This window comes from Solanum pennellii, chromosome 10 (genome assembly GCF_001406875.1).
Source record: "Solanum pennellii chromosome 10, SPENNV200".
NCBI classification, from domain to species: Eukaryota; Viridiplantae; Streptophyta; class Magnoliopsida; order Solanales; family Solanaceae; genus Solanum; species Solanum pennellii.
In genome coordinates this window covers 42,876,619-42,894,400 of record NC_028646.1, presented here as the reverse complement: position 1 = coordinate 42,894,400, position 17,782 = coordinate 42,876,619, and the positions used below count along the sequence as shown (strand labels likewise).

General features: G+C 35.6%; 1 pseudogene across 1 annotated transcript in view; it reads right to left on the bottom strand.

Annotated features, from left to right (window-relative positions):
* The window catches only part of LOC107001270, a 91,960-nt pseudogene extending 74,729 nt beyond the window's left edge, over positions 1-17,231 (bottom strand). The window contains exon 1 of the transcript XR_003574664.1: positions 17,063-17,231. The product of XR_003574664.1 is annotated as a protein Ycf2-like (transcript). The remainder of the gene's footprint in view (positions 1-17,062) is intronic.
* Between the last annotated feature and the right edge of the window lie 551 nt (positions 17,232-17,782).

Here is a 17,782-nt window from a genome sequence, read left to right as displayed (position 1 = left end):
GGTGTATAGGTCTTGTCTTGTAACTTTTGTGGGGAGCAATACTCATGTAGACTTGGTTATCTTAGAAATGGTTGACTTCAATGTAATTCTGGGTATGACTTGGATCTCTCCATATTTTGCAATCTTAGATTGTAATGCTAAAACTGTAACGTTGGCCAAGCCTGGGACAGATCCGTTAGTATGGGAGGGTAATTACACTTCCACTCCAGTTCGTATCATCTCCTTTCTTCGTGCTAAGAGAATGGTTAGTTATGGGTGTTTAGCTTTCTTGGCACACCTCAGGGATGATACTACCCAAGTACCTTCAATTGAGTCGGTTTCGATAGTCCGTGAGTTTCTGGATGTGTTACCTGCAGACCTTACTGGTATGCCACCGGATAGGGATATTGACTTTTGCATTGATTTGGAGCCGGGTACTCGCCCCATTTCCATACCCCCTTATAGAATGGCTCCCGCTGAGTTAAGAGAGTTAAAGGCCCAACTCCAAGAGTTGTTAAGCAAAGGATTTATTAGACCAAGTGCATCCCCTTGGGGTGCTCCCGTTTTGTTTGTGAAGAAGAAGGATGGCAGTTTTCGGATGTGCATAGACTACAGGCAACTGAATAAGGTAACCATTAAGAACAAATATCCTCTTCCTCGCATCGATGATTTGTTCGATAAGTTACAAGGTGCTTGTACCTTCTCAAAAATCGATTTGAGATCTGGTTACCATCAATTGAAACTACGGGCAACGGATGTGCCAAACACTGCTTTTTGAACCAGGTATGGACATTATGAGTTCTTAGTAATGTCTTTTGGGCTTACGAATGCCCCCGCTGCTTTCATGAGCTTGATGAACGGTATTTTTAAGCCATATCTGGATCTCTTTTTCATTGTATTCATTGATGATATACTGGTATACTCGAAGAGCAGGGAGGAACATGAGGAGCACATGAGAATAGTATTGGAAATTTTGAGGGAGAAAAAGCTTTATGCCAAATTCTCCAAGTGTGAGTTTTGGCTAGATTCAGTGTCCTTCTTGGGGCATGTGGTTTCTAGGGATGGAGTGATGGTGGATCCTTCTAAGATCAAAGCAGTGAAGAGTTGGGTAAGACCTACTAATGTTACAGAGGTAAGGAGCTTTGTTGGTTTAGCTAGCTACTACCGTCGATTCGTCAAGGGATTTTCTTTTTTTGCTTCCCAACTGACAAATTTGACTAAGCAGAGTGTTCCATTTGTATGGTCGGACGAGTGTGAAGAAAGCTTTCAGAAGCTCAAGACCTTGTTGACTACTGCACCAATTCTTACCTTGCCAGTGGAAGGTAAAAATTTCATTGTTTATTGTGATGCATCCTATTCTGGTTTGGGTGCAGTGCTAATGCAAGAGAAGAATGTAATTGCTTATGCTTCGAGGCAATTAAAGGTGCATGAACATAATTATCCGAACCACGATTTGGAGTTGGCTACGGTAGTGTTTTCATTAAAGCAATGGAGGCATTATCTTTATGGGGATAAGTGTGAAGTCTATACGGATCATCGTAGCCTACAGTATGTCTTTACTCAGAAAGATTTGAATTTGAGGCAGAGGAGATGTATGGAACTACTGAAGGACTACGATATCACTATTTTGTATCACCCAGGAAAAGCTAACGTTGTGGCAGATGCGTTAAGTAGAAAAGCAGGATGCATGGGAAGTCTAGCTCACTTGCAGGTTTCTAGACGCCCATTGGCTAGAGAGGTTCAGACTCTGGCTAATGACCTTATGAGGCTAGAAGTAAATGAGAAGGGAGGATTTTTGGCCTGTGTGGAGGCAAGATCTTCCTTTCTTGTCAAGATTAAGGGAAAGCAGTTTACTGATGAGAAACTGAACCGGATTCGAGATAAGGTATTGCGAGGAGAGGCTAAAGAAGCAAAAATCGATGAGGAATGTGTTTTGAGAGTTAAGGGAAGGGTATGTGTACCCCGCGTCGATGATTTTATTCACACTATTTTTACAGAGGCTCATAGTTCAAGGTATTCTATACATCTCGGTGCAACCAAGATGTATCGTGACTTTAAGCAACATTTTTGGTGGAGTAGGATGAAACGTGACATTGTTGATTTTATTGCTCAATGCCCGAATTGTCAGCAGGTAAAGTATGAACACCAGAGGCCTGGAGGGACAATTCAGAGAATGCCCATTCCGGAATGGTAGTGGGAGAGAATTGCAATGGACTTCGTGGTTGGTCTTCCAAAGACAATGAGTAAGTATGACTCCATTTGGGTAATTGTTTATAGGTTAACTAAGTCTTCTCACTTCATTCCGGTTAAGGTGACTTACAATGCAGAGAAGTAAGCCAAACTTTATATCTCAGAAATTGGTCGATTGCATGGAGTTCCTCTTTCCATCATATCAGATAGAGGTACGCAGTTTACTTCTAAGTTTTGGAAAACATTGCATGCCGAATTAGGTACTAGGTTGGATCTTAGTACTGCATTTAACCCTCAGACCGATGGTCAGTCTGAGCGGACAATTCAGGTTTTGGAGGATATGCTTCGTGCATGTGTGATAAAGTTTGGTGGTCATTGGGATAACTTTTTACCCTTAGCAGAGTTCTCATACAACAATAGCTATCACTCAAGTATTGATATGGCCCCATTTGAGGCACTGTATGGGAGAAGATGTAGGTCTCCCATTGGGTGGTTTGATGCATTTGAGGTTAGACCTTGGGTTACTGACCTTCTGAGGGAATAGTTAGATAAAGTGAAATGCATTCAAGAAAAGCTTTTAGCGGCTCAAAGTAGACAGAAGGAATATGCAGATCGAAAGGTTAGAGACTTGGATTTTATGGAGGGTGAGCAAGTTTTGCTGAAGGTTTCGCCCATGAAAGGGGTGATGCTGTTTGGTAAGAGAGGTAAGCTTAGTCCGAGGTATATTGGTCCATTTGAAGTTCTGAAGCGCTTGGGGGAGGTAGCTTATGAATTAGCCTTACCTCCAGGACTGTTAGGAGTGCACCCGGTATTTCATGTGTCTATGTTGAAAAGATACCATGGGGATGGAAACTACATCATTCGTTGGGATTCAGTTCTTCTTGATGAAAATTTGTCTTATGAGGAGGAGCCTGTTGCCATTTTAGATAGAGAAGTCCGCAAGTTGAGATCAAGGGAGATTGCATCCATCAAAGTTCAATGGAAGAATCGAGCAGTTGAAGAGTCCACTTGGGAGAAGGAGGCCGATATGCAAGAAAGATACCCACACCTGGTTACAGATTCAGGTACTCGTTTTCGTCCTTGTTTTTCTTCTTGTGATCGTTCGGGGACGAACGATGGGTAAATTGGTACCTATTGTAACAACCTGTTTAGTCGTTTTGAGCAGTAGAGTTTATTCTGGTAATAGCTGTCTGGGTCGACGGATCCCACGACGGACCTTCATGGGCACGACGGACCATCCATGGGGTCTCGTTCCAAAACACTTAGACTCTGGAAAATTGGGTACTGAGAACAACTCTCTGAACATCGCGACGGAAGAGCAGGACGGACCGTCGTAGGCACGACGGACCGTCACAGACTCTTTAATGAATTCGACTCTTTGAACATTGTGACGGTAGCAGCAGGACGGACCGTCGCAGGCACGACGGGCCGTCACAGGCTGCGTAACCTTGACTGGGTCGGATTTCTGTTAAAAGTTTTAAGGTGTGTTTTGGACTATTCTTGCTTATGATTATAAAGTTAGTGGTTTAATGTTATTAATTCAATTACTTGGAGGTTAAAGGAGATAACCATGAATTAATTAGTGGGTTACTTTTACCATCTTTTATACTTAATTATATGATAATTAGGGTAAAAGAAAAGAGTTTGAACAAGGAAAAATAGAAAGAACAGAAAGAAGAGGGGAGAACGAACGATCGAGAGAGGAGAGAACGAAGAGGAAAGCAAAAGCATTGGAAAAGTAGATCGCTTGATCACGATTCTTCGGTGGAGGTAGGTTATGGTTTATGCTATTTCATAGTAAACTCTTAATAGCGAATGATATGTATTGGGTAGTATTGTAAAGTCTTCTATATGCTTAATTGTGTGGTTGCATGATGTGATTATATAATTGTGATGAAATTAACATGATGAGGCTGTTGAATCTTAAACTTTAAAAACCTCCTTGATAATGATGTTGCCTTGGTATAAAACAAGGCTTGATGAACTAAAAGAATGAGAATTAGAGGATCGGAGTGTCACGTTCCGACACCAGGATAGTAGAGGATCGGAGTGTCACGTTCCGACACCAGGATAGTAGAGGATCGGAGTGTTACGTTCCGACACCAGGATAGTAGAGGATCAGAGTGTCACGTTCCGACATCAGGATAGTGGAGGATCGAAGTGTCACGNAGTGTCACGTTCCGACACCAGGATAGTAGGGGATCGGAGTGTCACGTTCCGACACTAGGATAGTAAAGAGAATGAATCTTGAATTATGCTAATATAATAAGATTTAAAGAACCTATTTTCCCAAACGAGTATGGTGTGGAGGCTTGAGTCCTCATAGATGTGCTTCGGTTGTGTCCAAAGGTTATGGTACTTGTTGTTGTCACTTTTTAAGTGTTATGGTTGATTTTATGTTATTAGCAAATTTATATATTGTTTTCTATTTTGAGTTGGCCGATGATACCTAGTCAGTACTTGTGCCTTGTAGTGACCCCTACTTGTATGTTTTCACTTTCTTATTTGTGGAGTGCAGCAAACGTACCGTCGACTTCAACTCAACCGCAACTTTAGCCAGACCTCAGCATAATCAGATTTCAGGGTTAGCTATTGTTCCTAGCTCGGACTGTTCATGTCTTGATGTCCTTGAAGTTCGGGCATGGACCATCTATTTCTTATTTTAGCTTCCTAGACACTCTTGGATTTAGTAATTTGAGGATAGAATGTTCTTGTGGTGATGACTTCAAGATTTTGGGGATAGTAATTGATAAATTTTAGAAGTTATTAATTGATTTCGTTCATGAGTTTTAAGTCTTCCGCATTATTTTCTGTTTATTATGGTTGAAATGTTGGGGTTTAGATTGGTTGGTTCGCTCACATAGTAGGATAAGTGTGGGTGCCACTCGCGTCTCGTTTTGGGTCGTTACAAATTCTCTTTTGTCATTTTTCTATTTTGGTGTTATTCTTTGCCCATCTACTCATTCTAAATGAGTGTACCACTCATTGATCTTCTCTTTTGTCCTTTTAAAAGTCTTTTGTGTCTTTTATGAAAGGTTGTGACCTTTTTAGGGCTTTGCATATTGGAACAAAAAGCTGAGTGCTTCCCTTCGACAATTCGTCAAGTGTGATTGGCAAAGCACATGATTCAACTTTTACGTTCTTTTTAGCCTTTTTGTTCCATTTGGCGCGTAAGTGTCCATGCTTCCACTAAACCTTAAATTCTTGGAACTTAAGAGTTTTCATCAGATATTCAAACAAAATAAGCATTTGAGGACACTATTTCTACCAAAATAAAGCCCTAATTGAGTCCAATTTTTGGACTTATAAATAATCCTTACTTATAGAGATTTCTTCCCATCCAAAAAGAAGGACAAAACACAGTCTATTTTCTTCTACCATAAAAATACACAATTGTTTTCCTTTTAAAATAAAAAATCACCCAAGTCTCCTTTTTTTACTTTTGAAATAAAATTTTGAGTTCTTCTTCAATATGGACCCTATAGGGACTACATAATTGACTATTCGCACTTCCTATTATGGAACGATTACAAATAATTAATTTGAATTACTCTTACCATTATCACTCCACTATAAATTTATAATGAACTCCTCTATATATATTAGGAAATTCCCTATTAAACAATTATGTATTTTTCCATGTTAAAATAATTGATACTAATCAATAAATTAAACTATTAATGACATTAATTTATTGATTAATTACCTTTAAAACACTACTTATCTTATTTTATGTGTCAAATTTATAAATCCACTTGAAAGGTTTGACATGATGAAAACATATAAGCTTCTCAAAAAAACGTATCAATTGATCTCTATGACGAGACATAAATTTCACCAACTAACTTATTATTTCATCAATGTACATTATTATCATCCAATCCAACAGGTACATTCACCTACCTCAACATATAAGATTTTAATAAATCAAAAGACAATATATACAAATAAAAATAGTTATATCAAGATTAAGATTATAAGTACATTTAATAGTTTATAGACTATGTTTTCCAGCCAATATTAAACAAGTCTCTCTATTCAATCTCATACAATACATACAAAATGCTCTGGAAAAACAAGTTGGATCTATGTAGTTCCCATAATAAAATAAATTATACATGATCATGTGCTACAATCGTACCGATGGCATGTGAAATTTCAATCCAAATTGTGAAGAAATATTATAATTATAAGAACCGATGATTAAATTCTCTATGTACAAGATAAAACTCTACACACTAAATTATCTTCTATTTAAGTAAGAAAAAAAAACATTAATGAATATCTGATCTATTAATACCGAATAAATATTTATTATATCATGAATATATATCTTAAGATATGATTAATAGTATATATCCCAACAATCCCCAGTTACACTTTTAGCCGTTAAATTATTATAATATTTACATAAAAATGCATGGTTAATCTAATATACCCTATCAATGTCCACTTAGTTATTTAATCTTTGAAACTATTAGGGGTTATTAAAAGAGATAGTCCATGTATTATGTGAGGTATTATTTAGTACCTACCANATATATATATATATATATATATATATATATCCTTGGTTTTCTAATTATTTTTATTTTAAACAATTTTAAAAATATACTTATATATTAAACCTAAAATTTTCAAAGGTCATTTATTCAATTTTACGATTGTTGACTTTTTTTCGATCTTAAATTTCGATGGTTTAAATTTTTTTAATTGAAAATGAAATTTTGTGAGTGATCAACTTATTAACATGACAATTATTTATCGTCAAACAATTCAAGTGAAAAATTAACAAACAAGAAAACTAAATTGTTCATCCCATAACTAGTTAGAAGGTTATCGAAAATAACATTGTCCGACAATTATCTACATTGACCCACTTACATATTAATTCAAGGGTATAATTGCAAAATAGATTTTTATAGATCTATAATCCAAACACAATATGAAGTGGGAATAAATGAACCACACACTTGATAAAATAAACGCTGCATTACTAATCTTTGTACTATTAATTCTTGCATTTTTAATCCATGCATTCCTAATCCATGTGCTATTAATTTTTGAACCAAATGACCCTTTAGTATACTATGTATGAACACATGATTAATAGTATGTATCCTAACAACCTCTCACTTAGACTCAGGACTATTTTTACAGATTTCACGGGCATTCATTTATGTCTTATCGAAATAAATTTATGAAGGTATTTCCTCATGCAATATTTTCTAGTAGTTCTTCGTTGTAAAAAATAATTTTTATACTAAATGTTGAGATGCCTTATCATGTAACCCTCCTTTAAATAACTTATCATTAAACACTCCAAGAGTGTATTTCTTATCAGCAATGCTATCACTCAAGCCTAAAAAACAAATCAATCTTCTTTATAATTCTCCTTCTACAAGTAACTACTGCTATATTATAACATTGTCATGGTATTGAGCTTTAGTATTTTCTTCAAAATCATTTACTTTTAAATATGAACAACTTTTTATGCAGTATTAATTTGCTCACCATAATTCCCACTACTTGAGGTAATAGTTTTATTATGTTTAGTAAGGCTTGTCCACTACATAAATGAAGTGAAACATCAGTTATGACATACTGTTTATATGACCTTCAACATCTAAAATTAATATTAACTTATTTATTATTTCTTTTTTCAATTTCTATCAAATTAGTTTACTTATAGGAAAACGGTTTACAAAATGATTCTATACTAGAATTTAAATAGTTTTATAAATAATTGCCTTATGTTTTAAGACATTATAATAACGCTTCTTTCATCCTTTAGGATATCCCATTAACACACACATTCGGTTCCTAGTTCCAATTTTCTTACTCTCCCACTCAGCACATATATTGCACAATTTTATATCCGAACATGTCACATATTAGACTTATGTAAAATCTATAGTTCTTAAAGGTACTAATTTGAAATAAATTGTATTAAAAATGTGGTATGTAGTTATTAGAACATATACGAAAAAACTTTTAATAAGTCAATTACTAATCTTATCATGTTATAAGAGTTTACTTCTTTTCTCTTCTACATCAATCTAGTATAGAATGTCTGGTGGAAACAATTAAAATACAATTATTCTATAAGGTAATTGACTCATGAGCTTTGCAGAGAGGTTTACATCACTACAATAAGATTGTAGTGTCTTCATATAATTTTTATGATGATATTTTTATGTGTCTTAAATATTTTGAGTTTATGAAGATATTCAGACTCACAATATAAAGAATTTCATATAATGAGTAACCTTTTCAAAAACTCAGAATACTCAAATTGACTCGTTTCCAAATGCTAATTTATTACACAAATTAGAACATATTATTTATAATTAATCACTACCTCTTTTTCCTTTTTAAAAGAAAAGGTCTCATAACCATTTTCCTTCTAAATAAGAATCAGAAGTTGGTAGTGGCTAATGTACATATAAGTTTACGTAAATCTAAGAAATATTTTTCCTTGTGAGACATATTCATACAATTTAATTGATGAAAAATAATACAAACAAAATTGACACATCAATATACCACAACAAATTAAATATTTATCAAATGTATATATTAAATGATCATCTCTACTCTTGTTAGATATTGAAAATAATTCATAATAACAAAAGGTAAATTCACAATGTATTCTTTATATTAATATATTATCTCTACCGAAACAAAATGTTAAGTAATACTAAGTTGGTGCATAATATCTATATAAATTACGAGATATTGTAACTACAGGGTTTCTTTGTTATAGAAATGCTAATGGGAAAAATGATTGGGGATGGAAAATTGTTCGTAGTACTAGGATATTCCAAACCTTGTCCAGATTTGAAGGAAATTTGTGTCATCAATGTTTAGGGAAATTTGGTAGCAATCAGGTCAATAAATAGAAAATTCATTACATAACTGGCTAAATAACTCGATAGACGATCCACACGAATTTACAGAATTAAATTTAGATAAATAGGCCTACGGGAATCAATCGTAGAGTTAAGGGTAGGCATAGTGGTCAAGTGTATGTTTTGAACGGCGGATATTGAAAATCCCTTAAGAGATCTATACCGCACTTTATGCTGTTGCAGCGGGATTCTTTCCACTACAACGACATCGATATAGCTGGACGGGTAGCACTGTAGTGGATGAGGCTGAGATTGAAATATATATTTTTTTAGATTTATCAAAACGAAGCTCACTGGTTTAAAAAGTGTCGTTGCACAGGGATTGGTGCCACTGCAACGATGCCTCTAGAGCGGGATTGGTGCCTCTATAGCGGGATGACATGTTTTAAAATAGTGAATAAAATTGTAAGATGACCTTATTTTGTATTTTTGACTTTTTGAGTCAAGATACAACCCTAGGGCTATTCCAACTCGTTTCACTATTCTTGAAGATAGAGGTATGTTTTTCACTCCCCCAAACTGCTTTTTGATCCGTAGAACATTTTAGAATGAGCCAATATTGAAGGGGAATGATTTGTTGAAGAATTCTGTGCTTTTGAATTAACACAAAATTGATTAGTTGGGTTCATGGGTTTAAACTAGGTTTTAATTTTTTTAGTATTTCGGGAATTTAGTGTTTCTTGATTGATTTTTGTATATCAACTGTTGTTGGTAGACCACGAACAAGCAGAAAAAATTAAGAAATTGAAGGGTTACGTTGTTTAGGGTTTCAAGATTATTTTGAGGTAGGTTATGATAATGATTCTATGATTGTGTGATATACATTTTTTTTGCTTTGTTGTGATACTTTTTAAATGTATGCATGTTGTCGTATTGATCGTATATGTTGAAATAATATATATAAATATTAATACCATGAAATCATGATTGAATTGGTTATCTTGATATATGATTAGGATTAGCTGCCATGTTCCAGCACACTATCTTGGATAGGATTTCCACGTTCTTACATGCTAACTTGGATCAGTTGTCACGTTCATACAAATTTGATCGGACACGTTCCAACATGCTAAGAGTTTGACTTTGGATTCCGTGAGAAGACCAACTAGATGAATCATGTGAATTGTGATATTGATTTTTATGATAGAACTGAATATGTTGATATTTATGGATGTGTTTTAATGTTGCAATTTCATGTTTATGATACACTAGTTTGATAGCCACGTGATCATACCAATGCTTGATAGTTGCTTGCTGATTCATTAATTGCCTTTTTTTTTTTGAGTACATGGCATCTTCACGTGACCGTTGACAGACCTTATTTTGGGATTGGTGATTGCTTCGAGTTCAAGGGTCATCCACATCGTTCGGGCTGCCATGAAATTCTCTTTACTCTATTTCCATCATTTTTTGAACTACACGTTGTTTTAGTTAGTTAGACAATTCAGTAGAAATTCTTGTTAGATTTGGTTCTCGTTTCTAGTTTTGGCACATTGCCTTTAAGATTCCAGGTATATTTTTTGCATTGTTTTAGTTTATTTAAATGGGCTTTTATAACTTAAATACCTTAGTTTTAGATTATTTTCTTTAGTTTGATTGTAATAGTTATTCTCCCACCAAAGGGTAGAGTGGGTGCCAATCACAACGGGTTGTGTTGTGACTGATATAATACATTAAATAGATCATAATATTTAGAATAATCCTAAATAACAAAATTTACGGGTCATATTTACGTATACATTCATGCATGTCGAATAGTCGATTTATATGATTGGAGAATTACTCATGCAATACACATGTACAATGAGCAATTATTCACTCCATACGTTTATACTAACCTAACTCGTATGGATAGTCTACTGTTCGCTTAAATCAAGTGAAAATGATCTAGTTAAATTTTCCCAATCATATATTACTCTCTTTAGGAGATTTAATAAATATTATTATAATTAGACAATTAAATACATAGTGACGTGCATTAATTTCATGTCATAGAGATAAAATTTTAATCAAACACATAAAATTGATACTTCACTAGTATTAAATCTTGGTAATAAAGTTAAGGGCCCAAATAACAAGATATAACTAAAAACACATACAATAATCCAAGGAAATTATATTTCTTATTAGGTCGTTCTTATGAGTCTACCAAATTCAAGATCAATAAGAGTCGACATTTTTCGAATTCCAAAACTATAATCAATTTGGTCGAAAAATATTATTTGTCAAAAATAGAATTTAAGATATGTTTAGTAATTCCTATCACAAATTATCATTTGTGAAATAGATATACTAATCTAGAATAAGAACAAATTATTATAAACTATTTACATTATTTTATTATTGTTTTCTAAAAATTAACATCTTTATGTATACATTGAATATTAAAATTCAAGGCAACCTCATCAATATTGATGTATCTTGGACGACAAATTTTGATGAAAAATAACTACTGATGCAAATTAGATTTAAGATGTAATGTATTCACTGCAACAAATTTAGATCAACATCTAACATATGTTAATAATGCAAAGTCAATATCATTATCCCTAGATTCATTGATACAATCTAATATTACTGAGATAGGGAGAGTCAACACAAATTATCTAAATTAGCAATTAAATTTTAAAGACTTGTATGTAACATCTGATGACTCAAAATAACTAGGATTGCAAAGAAACTAACAATAATCACTTTTTAAAAGAAAGGGGGAAAATGTGAAATTTTCAAAGTTCAAGAAGTGAGTTTTGGTCATTTTCAAACGGCTATAACTTCTATCTCAGGGTGAGTTAGGGGAAGCTGTTATACATGATTGGAATTACCTTGGAGAGATGTTTCCAACTCTTTGAAGTTTGAGCATTTTTGATATCATATGAGGGAGATATTCATAGCGTATTTGGGTTGTTGAAGCGAGGAAATTCCAATTTCGGATTTAAGTAAGGGAGAACTACTCTTTTAACCATTTATTTCCTAATATTTTTTAAGGGTTTATAAGGAGGAAAAATAAACCTTAAGTCAATGTTAGAAAAGTCACTTCACTCTTAGGGCTTGGGAGAAAGTTGAAGAGATGAAGGAGAAGGGAGAAAAATCATAGTTTTCCAAGAACAATAAGGTGTTTGTAGCGGAATTTTTTTGGGGTAATCCCCACTAAGGTATGTGAGCTATTTCCTTTTAAGTTAATTCATCCACACACAAATATTGTTTCAGTTAGAAGTTTTAGAATTGATCCCATGATTAGAAGTGAATTTTTGATAATCTCGTCGAATCCTTTTTGGTTGAGTTGATTAAATGCCTATTGAAGCAGATTAGTAGTTTCCGGTATTGTTTTTGGTTTACATATGATCGGTATTGAAGGTATTGATTATCCTAGGGGTTTGGGGATGAAACCATGGAGGTTTAGGAGATTTGGAACTAGAAAACGAGTTGAAAAAATTGTCAATCGCACTTGTGCAAGGCAGGTGCGTCGGGCCTGCAGTGCGGCAAAAAATGGCTTTGTTCTTTGCGGGCCTTGTGTGGTGAGCCACATGTGCGCTAGAAGCAAGCCTTAGTCAACTATTGTGGTGTGGTGTGCCATCAGTGCGTCTGAATCGACATTTTTCCCAGTTTTCGTATTTCAGCCTTTTTAAGTCCTTCTAAGGTAAATTAACACCTTCCGATGAATCTCATTACATCAAATAATTTTTAACCACCTAGAAATAACTAAAGAACATAAATCATACCCTTGAATACATAACCTATTCAAGTAAAGTTAAGATCAAAGTCAAAGGAGTTAAGAGTTAAGTCTAGAAGTTAAGAAACAACTCAAAGTAAGATTTTCTTAAAAGTTTAGAGTCTTTATTGAACGTTATAACTTTGATTTAAGGCTGAAGTTCCAAGCTAGAGTAAAGAGTAAAATGTTGAATTCTTTCATTCAAGAAATATAAGGAACTATGCATTCCCTAAAAGTCAAGTTAATGTCAAGAGTTTCAAGTTAAGTAAATAGTAAAGAATGGATTTCAATTATCAAAAGGTATAAGAGAACTAGGTTTGGTCCCTGCACATTGAGCACCCAATAAGCCATTCTTTTTGTATTTTATGGACACTTTTTAGACACGGACCCTGGACTACTCTCTATCAAACACTTAAAAGAAAAAAAAAATCCACACATGACATTAAGTGAAAACCAAAATAATACTACTATTCTTATAAAGATGAGAAAAAAAACTAATTTTGGCTAGAGGATACATATTGGGTTGCCTCCAAATAAGCACTTCATTTAACGTCGCGACATGAGCCAAGACACTTGATTACTCATACTTCATCAAGACAATATGCCTCAACTACTTCATTCGCAATTTCTGCATGCCCGAGCTAGATTTTGATTCTTTGCCCATTTACCTTTAACCTTGCACCCTCCTTGTTATCCAACTCAACCAAACCATGAAGGAACACTTGAGTGATCATGTATGGACTAGTACATTTGCACTTGAGTTTGCCCAGAAACAAGCGCAATGTAGAGGTAAACGAAAGCACCAAATCTCGAACCGCAAATTCACGCCTTTCAATCTTTTGGGCACAGTACTTCTTCATCTTTTCTTTGTACAGGGTTGAACTTTAATATTCCTTCAATAAAAACTCATCAAGATCATTTAACCCATTTATCTTTGTTCTGCTGCTACATTGAAATCCATCTTCAGTTTCTTCCTTTCCCACAAGTTCTTATGCTCTAATTCAACCGGCAAGTAACAAGCCTTTCAATATACAAGTTGGAACGGACAAATACCTATGGGAGTCTTGTATGATGTCCGGTAGGACCAAAGAGTATCCTCAAGTTTCCTTGACCAATCCGTTCTACTAGCATTCACCGTTTTTCCTAGAATTTGCTTGATTTCTCTATTTGACAACTCAACTTGCCACTAGTTTGAGGATGGTAAGCTGTGGCTACATTGTGGCGAACCCCATATTTATCTAACAACCCTTTGAACAACGTGTTGCAAAAGTCGTATCCCCCATCACTAATAATGGCTCTAGGGGTGCCTAATTTGGAATATATGTTCTTTTTCACGAAAGTTGTGAAACCCTTCCATTCATTATTTGCATGTGCTATTGATTCCACCCATTTTGACACATAATCAACTGCCACAAGAATGTACTATATCCCATTAGAACTCAAAAAAAGGACGATAAAGTCAATGCCTCACACATCGAACAACTCAATTAATAGAATGGGATTTAAAGAAGCCCTTACCTTCTAGAAACACCTCCATCTCTTTTGCACGTATCACATGCCTTGGCGAACACATGAGAATCTTCATTGATGGTTGGCCAATAGTAGCCACACTACAAGATTTTATGTGCAGTCTTGATACTACTATGATGCCCACCCACAGGCGAGGAGTGTCATGCCTCCAAAACACTTGACATCTCAAACTTCATGCACACAACGACAAATAAGACACAAAGCACAATTCCTAAATAAATATGGATCATCCCAAAAGAACTATTTCACATCATGCATGAATTTTTTCCTTTGATAAAAGGACAAGTCAGATGGTACTATATCACTAGCCAAATAATTCATAAAATCGGCGAACCATGGAATCAAGTCATAAGAAGCGGCCAAAACATGCTCATCAGGGAAAGTATCATCAATTTTAGCCTTTTCACCCAACTCACTCATATCTTCATCTTCTTATCGTGACAAGTGATCGTCAACTTGATTTTCGGTCCCTCTTCTATCTTTCACATCAAAGTCAAATTCTTTCTACAGTAATACCCATCTAATCAACCTTGGCTTCGCATCCTTCTTTTCAATCAAATATCTCAAATCAGAATGATTAGTATGCACTATGACTCTCATGCCAAGCAAATTGGAGTGAAATTGCTTGAAAGAATAAAACCACCGCAACGAGCTCTTGCTTACTCATAGTATAGTTCTTTTGAGCTTCATTAAGGGCCTTACTAGCGTAATAAATGGGGTGAAGGATTTTATCCCTTCTTTGACACAAAACTACACCAAGAGAAACCCGCTAGCACCACACATCACCTCAAATGTCTTACTCTAAGATTCATCAAAATAAAATTGACACTCTTTCTCAAGTAACATCCACAGAGGATGTGCAATTGTTGAAAAATCATTGATAAACCTCTGGTGGAAGCCCGCATGGTCAAGAAAACACCTCACACCTTTTACAGGGATGGGTGGAAGAAGTCTCTCTATCACTTCAACTTTGGGTCGATCAACCTCTATACCCTTCTCTGAGATGCGATGACCAAATACAATACCCTCTCTCACCATGAAGTGACATTTCTCCCAATTTAGAACAAGGTTGCAATCTTCGCACCTCTTGAGAACCTCGGCTAAGTGACTCAAACAACGCTCAAAAGAGTCTCCAAACACTCAAAAATCGTCCACAAACACCTTAATAGTGTCTTCCACCATATTTGAGAATATCGACATCATACATCTTTGAAAAGTAGCCGGTGCATTACACAACCAAAAAGGCATTCTCTTGAACACGAAAGTTCCATAAGGACAAGTAAAAGTAGTTTTTTCTTGATCCTCCCGGTGCAATAAAGATTTGATTGTTACCGGAATACCCATCAAGAAACAATACCACCCCTTTTCTGCAAGCATATCAAACATTGTATCCATGAAGGGTATCGCAAAATTGTCTTTCTCAGTCCATGCATTCAACTTCTGGTAATCAATGCAAACACTCCATTCTGTCACTGGCCACATTTAAAGAAGCTCATTATTCTCATTATGGAGCACAATCATTCCCACCTTTTTGGGCACAAACTGAACAGGACAAACCCAAAAACTATCGGCAATCAGATATATGACCCGACATTCAACCACATAATAATCTCCTTCATTATCATCTCTTGCATAGGTGGATTTAAATATCTTTGATGCTCTATTCTTGGCTTATGATTGGGCATGAGTTGGATTTTTTTTGAATAAATATCGAGTAGAATCCCAATAATGTCCGCAATAGTCCAACCAATGGATCGTTCGAACCTCTTCAACACCTCTACAAGACACTCCGCTTGCTCCATCTTTCAAATCCGATTAAATTATTACCAGCAAAGTGTCACCTTTTCCCTTGAAAACAACCTCAGATGAGGTGGTAAAGCCTTAAGCTCCACTTTTGGGGCCTCCTCACTAGATTGTTTCACAAGTGGAGACTCACAATGTTTCATATCTAACTCCAACTTCTTTTGTTTGATGTAAACATCACCTCGATCAAGTGCCGCAACCAATGACACATACTCTTAAAATACACTATCAAAATTCATGATTATTGCCGCTAGTTCCTCACTCCAAGACAGTATTCTATTTGTACCTCGGATGAACTCTTAACCGTGTAGATATCGCAGATACCGATTGGATATCACCACTCAGCCTCATGAACCTACAAATATTGAAAGTCTCTTCTTCATTGTTCAATTGAAACTTCATGTACCCTTTCTCCATACCAACCAAGGCCCGAACGATAGCAAGGAACGGCTTCCCAAGAATAATAGGAACTTCAAAGTCCACCTCACAATCAAGAATCACAAAATCGGCCAGAAATATGAATGACTCCACCTTCACTAACACCTCGTGGAGTATCCCAATAGGCCTTTTCACCGTTCGATCAGTGATAAGTAATCAAATTGCAGTGGGCTTTGGGTCACCCAAACCGATCTTCTTGTAAATAGAGAGAGGCATGAGGTTTATGCTTGCCTTAAGATCACATAATACTTTAGAAAAGTGTCACAACCTAATTGTACATGGAACAGTGAAAGCGCCTGGATCTTCTTTTTTTGGACAAGAGACCTTGTAGCAATAGCACTAAAATGTTACATCCCATCAACATCCTCAACACTAACCGATCTCTTCTTAGTGACCATATCTTTTATAAACTTGGCGTAACCAGGTATTTTTTCTAGAGATTCAATCAAAGTGAAATTGATGGAAACCTTTTTCAACATAGCAATAAAACGTCAGTATTTACCATCCTCGGTCTTTTTAACCAACCTTTGCTTGAATGGTGGTGGTGGTGTAGGAATGGGAGTTACCTTTTGGGATATCTCAGCTTCATTCCCTGATTTGTCTACCAACTCACTACTAACTTCCTTTACCACATCATCTCCTGTCGTTTTATCTTCTACATTAGAAGGCATAGGTGGGTGAGTGGTTTGCTTACCCCCTCAAGTAGTAACTTCCATAAAATGTCCATTGGTTTTTAAATTTTGGACGGTATTTCTAGGAAGAGTACTCTATTTGTGTTAGTTTATAATAGAAGACAATTGTCCCATTTGCAACTGAAGATGCTTGATTTTGATTGCATGGGCATCCACCTTTTGCCCAATATTCGGATAATCACCTCTCATATCTTTGGCGTACTCATCACTAGCATCAAACCTCCTCATCATATTCTGCAACATATCCTCAACTTGCGCCATACTACCTCCACTATCCCAAGGAGAAACTTCCCTATTTTGAGGTGTAACATAGAGCCAAGTCCGATCGTTTCTGTTACCATAGTTACCCCGGTTAAAGTTGTTATCATATTTGTAGTTTCTATCTCGAACATAGTGACACTCTCGGTTGTATTTCCCATAGTTCCGACTTTGATTTCCTTGACCTTGGTGCCAATTTTCCTTATTGGAGCTTTAGGCGTTCGGTGGGACCCCCCATATGCTCATTTACTGAATAAGAGTCTTCCTCATAG